General features: G+C 38.7%; 1 protein-coding gene across 1 annotated transcript in view; it reads left to right on the top strand.

Moving 5' to 3' along the window:
• Positions 1-16,662, top strand: part of CDH23 (cadherin related 23) — a 648,000-nt gene that overhangs the window by 356,065 nt on the left and 275,273 nt on the right. The gene's annotated exons all lie outside the window — the stretch shown is intronic.

Raw genomic sequence — 16,662 nt, 5'->3', positions numbered from 1 at the left:
TTTATTTCATAGAAGTCAGTCTCAATTTTATCCTAAAATAATTCATTTTCAGAGAGAGGGAGGGAGAAGAATTGCATCCCAGAATCTAGAGCAGGGGTCCACAAACTTTTTAAACAGAGGGCCAGGTCACAGTCCCTCAAACTGTTGGAGGATTATAATCTGAAAAAAACATGAATGAATTCCTATGCACACTGCACATATCTTATTTGTAGTGCAAAAACCACTTAAAAACAATACAATAATTAAAATGAAGACCAATTTTAACAAATATAAATTTATTAGTATTTCAATGGGAAGTGTGGGTCTGCTTTTGGCTGATGAGATAGGATTGTTGTTGTTTTGTGTTCTTTCAAGTCATTTCAGACTTAGGTTGACCCTAAGCGAGGGCCAGGTAAATGACTTTGGAGGGCCGCATTCGGCCCCCAGGCCTTAGTTTGAGGACCCCTTATCTAGAGGAATGTAAAATACAATGATATCATTGCACTTCACACATTCGTCTGGAAGGTGCTGATTAGGTTAACTGTCCCTGGCTTTTATCTTGATGAAATTTCCCAAATCCATCCTGTCAAATTTATGGAGACTATAGGACCAAACACATGTTCCATTAAATTAGCAGACTTCTATGATACACTCTAATATATATATATATATATTAGTTTCATGCTTTGTAGTGGAATCATAGAATCAAAGAATCAAAGAGTTGGAAGAGACCTCATGGGCCATCCAGTCCAACCCCCTGCCAAGAAGCAGGAATATTGCATTCAAATCACCCCTGACAGATGGCCATCCAGCCTCTGTTTAAAAGCTTCCAAAGAAGGAGCCTCCACCACACTCCGGGGCAGAGAGTTCCACTGCTGAATGGCTCTCACAGTCAGGAAGTTCTTCCTCATGTTCAGATGGAATCTCCTCTCTTGTAGTTAGAAGCCATTGTTTCGCGTCCTAGTCTCCAGGGAAGCAGGAAACAAGCTTGCTCCCTCCTCCCTGTGGCTTCCTCTCACATATTTATACATGGCTATCATATCTCCTCTCAGCCTTCTCTTCTTCAGGCTAAACATGCCCAGCTCCTTAAGCCACTCCTCATAGGGCTTGTTCTCCAGACTCTTGATCATTTTAGTCGCCCTCCTCTGGACACATTCCAGCTTGTCAGTATCTCTCTTGAATTGTGGTGCCCAGAATTGGACACAATATTCCAGGTGTGGTCTAACCAAAGCAGAATAGAGGGGTAGCATTACTTCCCTGGACCTAGACATTATGCTCCTATTGATGCAGGCCAAAATCCCTTTGCCTTTTTTTGCCGCCACATCACATTGTTGGCCCATGTTTAACTTGTCCACGAGGACTCTAAGATCTTTTTCACACATACTGCTCTCGAGCCAGGCATTGTCCCCCATTCTGTATCTTTGCATTTCGTTTTTTCTGCCTAAGTGGAGTATCTATATCATGGGATGGGAGCCAGTGGGTTCTGTGTGTTTAATGAGGCCCTAAGACTTTTAGAATCAAAAGTGGAACTTTGAACTGGAATAAGAAACAAACTTATGGCCAGAACTGCTGGTCCACAACTGGGGCTCTATTCAAATGAGTGGCCGTTGCATTCTGCACTTGCTTAAGTTTCTAGACTATCTGAAGTAAGTTTTTATGTAGGGAACAATGAAAAGGTTATTTTATTTCATATCAAAAGCATTGCATAAACTAGTATAAAACCAATAAAAATAGAAGGAGCACAGGCGGCTAAACATCTTTTGACCAAAACAGGCAACAGCAATGGCATTGTCTGTAGCCTCCAATTCTTCCTCTGTACATGAGGCAGGGCATAGTGGACAAGCATACAGATGCGGAATTGTCTGTTCTGCTCCACAGTCACATAAGGTGTGGGATTCTTTTAGGTAGTGCCATTTTGCCAGATTCTCTTACCCATCATTCTAGAGCGGTGATGGGCAACCTTTTGAGCTTGGTGTGTCAAAATTTGCCAACAACCTGACCATAACTTGGGTGGGGTGTCAACTTAGAGAAAAAATAAAGGTAATTTTGCCATATTTATAGTTTAAATAAGAAAAATGTATAATCCATGCTGAGTTATGGAGTGAACAGTGCTCAAACATGCAGATGTTAAATTTGTAGAGCCTTTTACAAATTTAAGGATGGAATTAGATTGGCTCTTATAAGGTGTACTTCTCTGATGGTGATGGTGAACCTATGACACACGTGTCAGCACTGACACACATGGCTATTTTTGATGACACACTTCTCTGTATGCATGTGTCATCAAAAATAGCCATGTGTGTCAGTGCTGACACGTGTGTCATAGGTTCACCATCACGATTCTAGAGAGTACTGAGCAATATTCTTGGTGTAGAGCGGAATCCGATAGGTCTTGTCCTCCTTTCAGCTGAACGTCACCATCACCTGCTGTTGCTGTGGTAGGACAGAGATTGTCTCTGTAATCTCCGTTTTTTTAACAGGCTGGAGCTCTTAATGGTGGCCAAAGGTGAGGAAGAAGTGCTAAGGAGGACTGTACGGATGAGCTCCTCTTCTAAACATTTCATAGTTCGTTGTGGTGATTTATGCTTTCTTCTTTGGACTTTGACCTTAATTTCTTCCATTTTGCTGGGCTGTAAAATTCATTAGAGACCTAACAGTGGAGTGATTGAGATGTCAGCCAAGCTATTGTGTGGTTATTTAATCTATCAGATATGCTGCTTGCCATTTAAGCAGACAACAAGAGAATATGAAATCAATACGGTTCATTAGCAGAGAACCTGCTGCTGGCCCAGTCACAGAGCTCCAATAAAACCTGGTGAGGCGAGCATCTAAATTGTCCTGGTGTCACCTTGGAGGAGGGGATAAAATAAAGTGGGGGAAAGATCGAGAGGGAGCAAGAGACCAGAAAAGTGTCAAACCTCCTTGCCTTAGCAACTATTTCTTTGTTGTGCGGTTGCTAACAATATAATATGGAGGTTGGAAATTTTAACTGTAATCCCTAGCTATTAACATTCTGGCTGCAGTAAATTACTGTGTAAAATCAAAGGGTCTGCTGCTGCCTTGCCAACTCCGTGAACTGCACTGGCGGCTGATGTTAAGGGGACTGCTGATATAAAACACAATTGAAAGAAGCGGAGACTCCCCTCTCCCGCCATCACCTTTAAATCCTCGGGAAAAAATAGGAGAAGAAGCTCTGAGATTCACAGGGGGTTGATTAGCCATTTTACCCCACCGATCTCTGTAGAGTTGGCTTGTTAGTTTAGCTTTAATGTCCTTATCCACTGTGGTTCTGCAATCTCGGATTTCTCAAGGAGCACTTTTGACATTTTAGCAGTGTCTTTCCTTTTGTCATTCTTCCCATTTCTGTGTCCCCCAGCTTCCTTCTTCTCTTCCCTTTAATCAACCACCCCTATACAACTCCACTCTAGCAATCCTAGTAAGCACGTTGCTCCCATATGCTCCTGATTTCAATTTCATACATTTCCAGAAGCAGGGAGATAAACGTTGTAAATATTACACATCCCCAGCTGTGTTTTAGTCATTTAAGTGGGACCCCTATTTGCTAGTTTTTTGCATTTGGACAACAGTGGTTAGTACAGCTAGTTATTCATCTCTGCATCCATAAAATATTAGCTAATGATAATCTATTATCAGTTTGGACGATTGCATAGACAAAATCAATGTTACACATAAAGGGTACAGACCAATATTCTAACAGTTGTGTTTCTTCAAGGGAGAGTGTTTGGGTTTTTGTTTTTTTTGTTTTTTGTGAAATAGCATTTTGAAACAGAAAAGCTGTGTATGAAAGAAGTTTAACTCTTTTCTGTCTGCTGCTTCCATGGGCTAAATAGCATCTGCCACCACCCCACCACCACCCCGCCCCCAGCTGCTTTTCTCTACATAGGATAGTGAACAGCTCCCATAATAATAATAATAATAATAATAATAATAATAATAATAATAGTTTTGGAACACAATACATCAGAAATCACGATTGTGGAAAAGAAAAAAATCTGTATTATTGATATTCCCATACCGGGTGACAGTCGCATTGAGGAAAAACAACAGGAAAACCTCAGCCGTTATCAGGACCTCAAAATTGAACTGCAAAGGCTCTGTCAGTAAAATAATAATAATAATAATAATAATAATAATAAGTCATCAGAACCATAGAATCATAGAATCAAAGAGTTGGAAGAGACCTCATGGGCCATCCAGTCCAACCCCCTGCCAAGAAGCAGGAATATTGCATTTAAATCGCCCCTGACAGATGGCCATCCAGCCTCTGTTTAAAAGCTTCCAAAGAAGGAGCCTCCACCACACTCCGGGGCAGAGAGTTCCACTGCTGAACGGCTCTCACAGTCAGGAAGTTCTTCCTCGTGTTCAGAAGGAATCTCCTTTCTTGTACTTTGAAGACATTGTTCCGCATCCTAGTCTCCAGGGAAGCAGAAAACAAGCTTGCTCCCTCCTCCCTGTGGCTTCCTCTCACATATTTATACATGGCTATCATATCCCCTCTCAGCCTTCTCTTCTTCAGGCTAAACATGCCCAGCTCCTTAAGCCGCTCCTCATAGGGCTTGTTCTCCAGACCCTTGATCATTTGAGTCGCCCTCCTCTGGACACATTCCAGCTTGTCAACATTCAATTGTGGTGCCCAGAATTGGACACAATATTCCAATGCAATTAAGGCCAAGATTGAAAAATCAACCCAAAATGCAGACTGTGCAAGGAAGTGGATGAAACCATGGACCATCTCCTCAGCTGCTGCAAGAAAATCGCACAGACGGACTACAAAAAAAGACACAACTCTGTGGCTCAGATTATTCACTGGAACTGAAAAGTCTGGATTATTGATGTCCCCATACCGGGTGACAGTCGCACTGAGGAAAAACAACAAGAAAAACTCAGCCGTTATCAAGACCTCAAAATTGAACTGCAAAGGCTCTGGCATAAACCAGTACAGGTGGTCCCAGTGGTCATTGGCACACTGGGTGCTGTGCCAAAAGATCTCAGCCGGCATTTGGAAACAATAAACATCGACAAAATCATGATCTGTCAACTGCAAAAGGCCACCTTACTTGGATCTGCATGCATCATTCAAAAATACATCACACAGTCCTAGATGCTTGGGAAGTGTTCGACTTTTGATTTTGTGATACGAAATCCAGCATATAGATCTCGTTTGCTGTGACATACTGTGCTTTTGTGCCAGTAAAATAATAATAATAATAATAATAATAATCTTTATTTATACCCCCCCCCCCCCCCAATCTCTCCAAGGGGACTCGGGGCAGCTTACATGAGGCCAATCCCAGCAAAACAACACAAAAAACAAAAAATCAGTATAAACAGCATACAGCAATAAAATGTAATCAATCAATCAATAAGTAAATAAAAATACAATATAAAAACTATTATAAATAACACATTAACAATATAAAATCACAACGTTTAAAACACAGAAATCAATCACTATGAGCAGGGCCAATCTAATAGATTAAAAGATTAAAAACACTGGGTGAAACAGCAGTGTAATGTATCTGGACAGGGGGTCCGGAGGGTAAAATAGGGTTTGATAGCACTAACAGATGAAATAAAGTGCTTCCGAGGGCATTTGCAGGAATTGGTCAGATCAGGGAATTATTGTTCATTCATTCAGTGAAGGCACACTAGAACATCCAAGTTTTCAAGCTCTTCCTGAAGACTGCCAGGGTGGGGGCTTGCCTAACATCCCCAGCCATTCCACAGATATATAAACCCATTTTTCCTACTTCCAACAGACCTCACAACCTCTGAGGATGCTTGCCATAGATGCAGGCGAAACGTCAGGAGAAATGCTTCTAGAACATGGCTCTATAGCCCGAAAAAACCCACAAGAACCTAGTGATTCCAGCCATGAAAGCCTTCAACAATACAATTATAATTTAGACTATAATTATTCGTAGCCATATGCTTGCAACCTAGACCAGGTTGCTTGTACCCCTGGTTCCTCTGTGAGTCCCTATTTCTTTGCTCATCATCCCATAGAGCATCACAAGGAGGCAGGCAGGCAGTATGCAGTGATGAGAATCATGGCAGGTCACTCTGATGCCTTGACAGGTTTTTGACAGTCAGTAATTGCTTTCCTGCTACAGCTCTTTTGAACATAGAGTTTCTGGCCAAAGCAATTTGCTTCACATCAATTTTTATTCCTTGGTTTTTAAATAAAAAACCCTGTCCTCTAACACCAACAAACAAACCTGGAAACCCCTTTATTTAGGAAGTCTGATCTTATTTACTCCGCAAGGGCATCCTTGCTGTGCAGAGAGAACATATTGAAAGGAAATCTCTTTTTCAGGGACTACCCATTGTAGCTGTTCCGTTACTCCTAGGCTTCTACTTGGGTTCCACATTAGCTTTCATTTGTTGGTAGTAATTTTTCCTGAAAGAGTGCAGTGTATTCTTACTGGAGTTTTTTAACACCCAACCTCCCTCCAAGGAGGTCAGTGGAGTGTTTTGTTACTCTTGTCATGCAATACAAAAGGTAATTTTCTGGGATTAGATTCCCCTGGTCCAAATCCAGTGCTGTAAGTACTTCTCATTGACTGATTTAGAGTATTTGCTGAATATTTTCATCTAGTAGCCAGCCAAACTTTAGGTACAAAAATTTAGGCAGCCCTTAGGTACAGTATATAAAATAGGAGCCTCCATGACAGCTGGGGGCAATGTTCTTTTTGTGAGCAGAGTGTGAGTCAATTTACATTTATAAAATATGAGATGACCAATATTTGCTATTCCTCTTCCCTTTGGTATATACAAGGTGTTTCTTTTTTAAAAAAATTATTAGAATTTTCTAAATTACTTGGTTGTTGTAGGTTTTTTCAGGCTATATGGCCATGTTCTAGAGGCATTCTTTCCTGACGCTTTGCCTGCATCTGTGGCAAGCATCCTCAGAGGAGTGAGGTCTGTTGGAACTAGGAAAATTGGGTTTATATATCTGTGGAATGACTAGGGGGGACAAAGAACTCTTGTCTGCTGGAGCTAAGTGTGAATGTTTCAACTGGCCACCTTGATTAGCATTTGATGGCCTGGCAGTTTTTTGGTGTGGCTTGTTAGTGCCTGGGGAATTTTTGTTGAGGATGCTTGCCATAGCTGCAGGCGAAACGTCAGGAGAGAATGCCTCTAGAACATGGCCATATAACCCGAAAAAACCTACAACAACCCAGTGATTCCAGCCATGAAAGCCTTCGACAATACATTTTCCGAATTGCATTTACAAATGGGAAAGGGGGTTAAAAACAGAAGGGAAAAGGGGTAGTTGAGTGAAAAAAAAGAGAAGAGAAAAGGGGAAAGAGAGAGAGAGAAAGGAGGGGGGTATCCAAAGGGGTGGAAAACATGTGGAGGTACAGAGAAGGTTAGGTATATGGGTATTTGTGCTTCCATTCTTTCCTATATTGGTTTTAATTTTTCTTATAGTCCTTTTTGCTGCTTTTTGCTTTTTGCGATGGCATCTTCTATTTAGATTAATAATTTTCCTTTTTTTCCTTCAGCCAATCTGTAAAAGGAGTCCAGTCTGTTGTTTTTATATATCTACCTTGTGACTTTGAGACTAGTGATGTTAATTTATCCATGCTCATAATTTCTAGCATTTTCTCAATCCATTCTTCTCTTGATGGTAGGACTTTTTTGTCTCCATACTCGGGCATAGACTAACATCTCTTCTGTAGTTGCATATGTGAAGAGTTTATCTTTATTCGTATTCCAGTTCATGTTTGTCATCCCTAATAAAAAATACTCGGGATGCATTAGGAATTTTTCTTTCAATATTTTCTGGCATAATTCATGAATTTCTTTCTAAAATCCTCTTGCTTTGTCACATGATGTAATGAATCCCTTACCTTAACTGGCTGGCTGAAGCCTAAGGGAGTGGGCCTGGCGAAGCCACAGTGTCCATTTTAGAAAAGGGAACAGGGTGGAAGCCATTTTAGTTAGTTTTTCCTTGAGGAGGTATGTTCAAGTCTTAGAGGGAAAATAAGGAGGCTAGGACTAGCTAGAAAGATGGGGGCAGAGCTTAAGTGGTCTAGAGGAAAAAAGTATCCTTTTAAAACAGAGGCTTGAGGTCCCAGTTAGTCAGTTGGAGTTGGAGTTTGGGTATGAGAGAGAGAGGAAGAGTTGGTGTTAGTTCAGAGTGAGTTTGGGTTTTGAGAAGAAGATTGGGTTAGTCTTTTGAGAGGTATTCAGAATAGCTATTAGTAGATAGCTAGAATACTGATGTGGAGCAGAGCCCAGTTAGTGGACTGTTCAATTCCAAGGGAAGTCTAGTTCAGGGTATTTTTGGCTAGATTCCTAAGGAGCAGTTTTGGGAGTTACTGTCAGAGATTAATTTCCTGAAGTAATTTTCTGTGGTGGAACTTTGAAGACTTGTAACCCAGAAGTATTTAAGATTTTTATTCTAACGCAACCACAAACTTTTCATGCCAGAAACTTTCTGAAACCATTAAGCATTTGTACCTGAATTAATTCAAGCTTGTTCAATAAACATTCTCGTTCTTTTATTAACTTATACCAGCCTCAGTGTGTGTACCTTCATAGTCAAAGTATTCTTAAAGTCAGTTTCACAGCAGCCACTAAGAAACTATAGTGGCCTAGTGTGTGTTACAGAACAAACTCATAATATTACCTCAGTCTGATTAATATTGGAATGATGACAGTGGAATTCATTTGAAGAATTACTCTCAAGTTCTAGTGTTTCTCATTTCCTACCTTTTAAAATACTAAATGTCTCTCCCCTTCTCTGATCTAAACTCCCCTGATATTGTTATATTTCAGTGGGATATATTTCAACATTTAATTTAAAGAGAAATTCAAATCTATGCAACTGTTTTCCAACCATACTCCCTCTTCCTTTTGACGGCTTTATAATTTTGGTGAGTCTCGTCATATTTTTTAGGTGGTGCCTGATCTTTATACATGACCACCACATATGGTAAAAAGATCCTTCTTGTTTCTCACACTTCCAACAATTGTGATTGTAATCTTTAGTAAATTTTGCTATCTTCTTTAGGGTCGTGTACCATTGATACATCATTTTTAGCCAATTCTCTTTTAAATCATAAACGTAGGTATATTTTAGTTTTCTTTCAAGTGTAGTATCTGTTCTTATCAGTATATACAAGGTGTTTCAAAAAGATGAACCTCATTTGAAATCGTTGTCTCTGCGACCACAAACTGCAGATGAATGAAACTCTTACCTTTTGAAAGGATGGGGCAAAGAGTTTGAAATTATTCCTGCTGGATGCCTCTCCCAAATAGCTCCTAGCCTCGGTCATTCACAAGATGGCAACCCCGCAACACAAAGCATAATGAGATATTCTCCATTTGAAGAGGGTTCTTTTAGACTCAAAAATTGCTAGTAAAATAGGATAATTTGATAACTCATTAAACCATTTGTAACATATTTGTGTAACTGCAGTGTGTTGCCATCGTGAAATATACTGCTTTGAAACTGGGTCCAACATTTTTTTAAGTTGCCATAACTTTTCATAGCATTTATCTGGGCAAGGCATCCAGAGAGTTGGATTGGAGAAATGCTCATGTGAGTGAACCTGCATGGCCATAACCTCCAAGAAATGAAGTTGGGATGGGTGCTATATGTTGAGCTTCAGCACCAGCTGGAATTTTGAGTGGGGCTATAAATGAAAAGGGAATACACTGGATTTGCATCTTGAAAGTGCAAATGTAATTAAATGCATCCTGTCTCTAAATTCTGTGCATATATATATGAGGCCTATGATTTATTTTAGGAAGGAAAACATTTTTAAAACTCTAAAATTCCAATCCATTTGAATAATGCACACAAAACATGCTTCCTCAACAAAAAAGGGAGACCCAAAGTAATATAATACAGGAAACATACTTTCTGCACTTAAGTAGTGTTTTCTCTGCAGAAACTTATATTGTGTTGAAGAAACTTCTTTTTATGCACAGGAAATACATTTTGTTTGCAAAAATATGCACACTTTCTTCTGCAGAAAAAATAGACAATTAACTAGCTAACATTCAAAAAGGAGGCCAATGAAAGTGCTGATATTGTGTGTCTTCGAGTCAGTTCCAACATATGACACCCTAATGCAAACCTTTTATTGAATTTTCTTGGCAAGGTTTGTTCAGGGGGGTTGCCTTCTTACAAGTCTGAAAGAGAGAGTGTCTTGACCAACATCACCTAGTGGGTTGCTATGGCCAAGCAGGATTTGGTCTCCAGAGTCATCGTCCCGTGGTCAAACCATACTAGATCTTAGAATGAGAGTGATAGTAAGAAATTAAGACAGACAGATTTTTCCAGCCCTAGCTGTGAGCAGCTCCAGTGAGGCTTTATTGAATCCGAAAAAAGGGAGATAGGAACACAGAAGTCTTAAAATAGATTGTAATCTAATGGTGGACTGTATCAATAATTCACTTTTTCCAGTGAGGAAAGACAGGCAATACCTGCCAATTTCAAGGGGTATATTTTCTAGTGTTCTACTTCCTTCATGGTCAGTGCTCATCCCATATGCCACCCTATTTATTATTTATTTATTTCATATACTTGTACCCCACCCTTCTCACCCCCGAGGGGGGACTCAGGGCGGCCTCACAGCAAACACCATTCGGTGCCATCATAATGATAAGAACAATCAACAAATAATTAAAACAAAACATTAAATAAAAAGTTGTTAAAACACGCCAATTAAAATCCAGGTACGGGTCAATTCATTGTCACTTTGAAATTGCTTATGTCTTCTTCATACAAGCCACTGTTCAATGGTCAAATGCAAGGTCTTACAGCCAAGTCTTGAGTTTCCTTCTAAAGGACAGGAGGGAGGTGGTCAGTCTAATGTCTTTGGGGAGGGAATTCCATAGATGAGGAGCCACTATTGAGAAGTAACATATATTCCTCAATGCACGAAATTCATCAAAACTTGTGGAGTTTAATGTATTGTCGAAGGCTTTCATGGCCAGAATCACTGGGTTGTTGTAGGTTTTTTCTGTGGAGTTTTCACAGACATTCTGTTCAAAATGCACTTTTCTTCCAGATAAAATAGGTTTCCTCCACAGAAAACATTGCCCTGTGTGCAGACATGTTATTTTCTGTGCAGAAAGTACTATTTTCCATGCAGGAAACATGCTTTCTGCACAGAAAATACTCTTGTCTTTGGGGAAAAATAAGCCTTGTGTCATTTTTGCACAGAATACGTTTTGATCTATGAAAATGCTTGTCTTTGTAGTATTATCCATATTAGGGTTTCCTGGCTTTTAACTTGTTTAAAAATGTTTTGAATATTTTTGCACCTTTACATTGTAGCCACATTTACAGACTCGCTTCAAAGTCTTTCAATATTAATAATCACGCATTTTATTTTATACTTCCTTCTCCGCCTTTATTTTTTCCTGGAAGAACTTTATCCAGACACTTTGTCAGCTGTTCACCATTCTTGTCTAAAGCAACTATGATCAAACTGAGTAGTTTATTTGATATCCTAACTGTTTGTACTTGTGATGAATAATCTTAATGATGTAAAATTCCTCCTGATCCATCCTGCTTGATTAGTGAGGTGAGGACTCTTCTCTGGGTTTCATTTAGGGAGCTATGCAAGGTGTTGGAACTGTTTTGGGATTAGGATTTAGCACCAAAGAGAGCTCCCTTGTAAAGTTCAACCTGAAAACTAGAAGGAGTTTACTGTCCTACTGAAAGAGAAACCAACACTGCCCAAACTTGTTTCCTAATTGGGAACTTTTCATTTATGATCAGATCCATCCAGTATTCACCACTTCCTCTGGGGAATGAGTATATAGTTAATGGAATTTCTGAAATTGATAAACCTTAAGGAACTCTTGTGAATGATTTTCTCAAATTCACTCACCCCAGAAGAGAGGATGTAGAAAACAAGTAATACCTAGTCTTTTTGTGAAACTGCCTCCAGGAGTGTGTGTTTCTGCCCAATAATAATAATAATTATTATTATTATTATTATTATTATTATTTGTACCCCGCTACCATCTCCCCAAGGGACTCGGTGCAGCTTACATGAGACCAAGCCCAAAGTACATCAAACAAAACATCAATAAACACAACATCAATAAACAATCAATAAAATAGAAATCATATAAATCACACAAACAAAAAACAATCAATAGTGACATAAACAATTTTAAAAATGGCCGGGCCAAATGTAACAGATTAAAATTGAAAATATGCTGATGTGAACAAGGTAAAATATAACTAGGATAGGATTTTTCAGAGAGAAATGAGGGAGCACTTCAACCAATATTCAGTGGCTGATATACAGTGTAATCTGCTAAAAGTTTAAAATGCCATATTTACTCAAATCTAATGCTCACCTCTTTTTTGGCCAAATTACAAAGAGTACACTTTTTGCCACTATGCATTACATTCACCAGCAAATACTTTTTTTTTGTTTTGTTTTCAGGGTTTTGGTACCCTGATAGATAATTACAAGATAGGCATGCATTAGATTTGATGGTTCATTAGACTCAAGTAAATATATATTAAAAATACATTGGAATCATTGTATATTGGGTCAGCGTGGGGTAGTGATTTGACTCTGAAGATAAGGTTTGAATCCCACCTCACCTAGGAAACCCATTGGTGAGTCTGGGCAAGTCAAATACTCTCAGCCTTGGAGGAAGGCAATGGCAAACCTCTTCTACAACAACAATGTCATAAAGCAATAATAATAATAATAATAATAATAATAATAATACTTTATTTATACCCCGCCACCATCTCCCCAAGGGATTCAGAGCAGCTTACATGAGGCCAAGCCCAACAACACATCAATAAAAACAAGTAATAGCAAAATAAACAATACAATTAATATAACTCACACATAGACAATAATACACAAGGATTTAAAAACCTATGGCCGGGCCATATGTAATAGTTAAAACTTTAAAAATAAATGCTGGACATGAACAAAGGCTGTATCTAGTAGGAGGGGTTTAAAGCAATGACAAAAATAGCAACAGAGCACAAAATATTCAGCATATAAAACCAAATTAAAATTGGCGGCCATTAAAATACAAAGCTGGAAACATACCAACACAATTCTTAAAATACTTGTTTGGAAGAAAATTGTTTACAGGTGCTGAGAAGAATTCAGAACTCAGTGTCAGAATTCAACTGTTTTACTTAAAAAGCCATGATAAAGATTTTATATTTTGAAGACCCTGAAGTATAACATTGACTTTATCGTGAATTTTGTTTCCCTTATAGCTTGCATTCTTCTTATTATGTCCTCTCTAAACTAGACACGTAACTAAAGTGGATCACCATTAAGGGTATTAGGTGACAGAGTGGCCTCATAATGATAAAGGTGATCTCAACACGTGATGGCTACTGTGATGGGTCGAAATATGCATTCCAGAGCTCACATTCCCAGCACTGTTGCTCTTGAAAGGTTCCTATATCCTTAAGCTCTTGCCTTCCTTCATTACCATCTTTTCCCCCTCCTCCAGCCCTTACGCCTCCCTGAAGCTGCTATGAGTAGAGTTAATCTCGTGTAGTTTAAGGAGTTATTCATTGGGGGCTCTGTGAATGATGAATGTCGAAACCATTACCGGCAAAGCACCAGGGCTCCATGGAGCTGTTTAAAAATGCATTCTCCCATGTAAATTTCTGCTTCATCAATCCTTATGACATGTCAAACATTGCTATTGTTTCCTGAACAAATTGTACGACATGCCCTTTTCTGCAGATTTGTGCACAAGAGCAGAACTGCTCCACAGCTTTGCCTTCCGCTTTTGTCTCTGAGCAGGTTTTATGGCAGCAGCTGCAACAGTGCCGATTTTGATCGCACATAGATGACGGATGTGCAGGAACAAAGGGAAGGAGGGCCAATCTGCATGTGTAATAAATGTGGAGATAGATAATTACAAGATAGGCATGCTTGAGAGGTGTGGAAGAGTATGTAAAACAAATGAGCAGAGGTGAACATTTACAAAAACACTCACTCGCATTTTTAGTGTAACGAAGTAACTATGAATATTCATGGGAGAATGAGAAATAGGACCACCACTGCAGAGAGGACATGTGGTGAATCCACTCAAGTTTTCAGTCCAAACTTTCATGAGTGGGGTAATATGTTGAATATGTTTTGTCATCTTGATAGCTCCTTTAAAGTCCAATCTAAAACCTGGAGCAGATTCATTGCCCCACTTAGGTAGGAACCTTCAACTACTACTTGAGGTCATCTCAGTAGGTTCCTGCTGCCATCACTGTCACTTGGCCATAGCTATGCCATTCATTTTATCAGAAGGAGGAAAAGAAAAGGAGGGCTACTGTCATCTCTGCTGAGAAAGTCCCGTCAACAGACACAGGCGTCATAAGAATGTCATTAAAAACTACATCTTGGTGACCATCCCCAAGCTTTGGAAGTCCTTCCCCAGGGAAGCTAGGATGACTCCTCCGTTGTTGTTCTTCCAGTAGAAAATGAATATTTTTTATTGCAACAGGCTTTTAGGAATTGACTGTAATGGGCTTTTAATGATGTTATGTTTTATTGATATTTTAACTTCTGTCTTTTAATGGACTTGAAATGGTATAAATTCTATATGTTGTTTAATTACATTTCATATATATATATATATATATACACACACACACACACACACACACACACACACACATACTGATTTTATTTTGTATGTACATTAATCTGTATTTGTCTTGATCTTTGTAAGCCACCTGCTGGAGGTATTGACAAAAGGGCAAGATATAAATGGATGAACCATCATCATTGTCATTTAGGAACCTAACCCTAACCCTTGCCCTTCATACTTTATTTCTTTTGTAAACCAGAAATGGCCTAACTTATTATGGCTGCTTTGTAAGCCATTCCAAGACCCTTCTCACCAAACATAAGCTTTTATTATTACGATTCACCTAATTTTAAATGTTTAACATGTACATATGTGTATGCATTAGGGCTGGGCGGTTTCGTTTTGTTAATTCGTAATTCGTTAAAAATTCGTTATTTTTTTGTTAACGAAGGGATAACGACCATTCTGGAGCAACTTAAAAACGAAACGAATTTTTCAATTCGTTTCGTAAATGCTTCGTATTTCGTTATGTATTCGTTTCGTTATTGGTTTGAGGTCATTTCGTTATTATTTCCGCATGTCTGGGGCAAGTTTTATAGTTGTTTTTGGTTTAATTAGTGAAAAAAAATTATAATATCACACCAACAGTCAACAACAGAGGGGGAGGAAAGCTTCAGAAGTTTTTTTAGCGTATTGCGCGATCGCGGCCGCCATTAACGAATCGATTCGTTATTGTTTCGTTATTGTTTTGTAATTTTTTTACCATTTACGAAATTTCGTAAATATCAAACTTTTTAAAGGAAAATTTCGGAATTCTTTTAAATATCGAAACGCAAAAAACCCCAAAAAAGAATCGATTTTAGAAACAAATTTTTCCGTTGTTACCCAGGCCTAGTATACATAGCATTATCAAGATACACATACATGGCCTTCTAAATATAACTTTAAGAGAAACTGCAAAAATAGGGGAGTGTTTCTACAAATCTGAGAATCTATCAACTGGCTTTCTAAGCTAGGAAACTCTGGGAATTGTTGCCCAAGAAAATGTTAATTCCAGATTATTCTGAGTGAACTTGTCATTCAAGATAAAATGTTTTGGCGCTTCAATTTGTAGATCCAAATTTTCCTCTTAGGACATAGGTGTTGAATTCAGAACTATCAGGGTTCAGGCAGTTAATGATGAGTTTATTTATTTCATGTCAAAAGCATTTCATAAATAAGTATAAACCTGATAAAATAGAGGAAGCACAAGCGGCTAAATAATTTTAGTCTAAAAACAGGCAACAGCAACCACATTGTCTGTAGCTTTAAACAATTCTTCCTCTGTGAATGAGACAGGGCATTGTGGGCAAGCATACAGATGCTGAGTTGTTTGTTCTGCTCCATAGTTGCACAAGGTGGAGGATTCCTTAGGTTCTGTTTAGTCAGTTTGTCTTTTGTTCTGCCCACTCCACTTCTGAGTCTGTTCAGGGACTTCCAAGTTGCCCATTTTTGGTTTGCCCCTGAAGGAAGACCCTCGTGGGGGCAATCCAATTGAGATTTTCTGGTTTAGCTGCCCAGAGAGATACTCTCAACACAATGTTGAGTTGAAAGGTTAACTAAAAAGAACAAAAGAACTAAGTTTTACACTTATATATATAGCCTGACATCTGAAAAATTGTGTCATGGTTATATCAAGACAAATAATAATAATAATAATAATAATAATAATAATCTTTATTTATACCCCGCTCCATCTCCCCCAGAGGACTTGGTGCAGCTTGCATTAGTACAGTAAACACAATATAACAAAAAAAAATAACAAAACCAGAAAATAAAATACATAAAATGCAAAACCAATATAATAAGCAACACAGCAATATAAAATCAGCATTAAAACACAAAAGATTACACGTGGCAGGGCCAAATTCAAAGATAATTTTTTTAATGTCTTTATTGAGATTTTCTTGTTACATGTTAAAATAGATAGAAAGGATAGAAGTAGGAATAAAAATAGATAAAATAGCGGGACAGGAAAATAGGTAAGGTGGGGGGGGGGTGTGAGGGATCCAGGGAAAAGGAGCAAAAGAAAAAAGGAAAAAGAAAGAAAAAGAAAAAAAGTGCAAA

This window comes from Anolis sagrei, chromosome 3 (genome assembly GCF_037176765.1).
Source record: "Anolis sagrei isolate rAnoSag1 chromosome 3, rAnoSag1.mat, whole genome shotgun sequence".
NCBI lineage: Eukaryota > Metazoa > Chordata > Lepidosauria > Squamata > Dactyloidae > Anolis > Anolis sagrei.
Note: the sequence above shows the minus strand (reverse complement) of the source record. Positions and strands in the feature narration are given on the sequence as shown.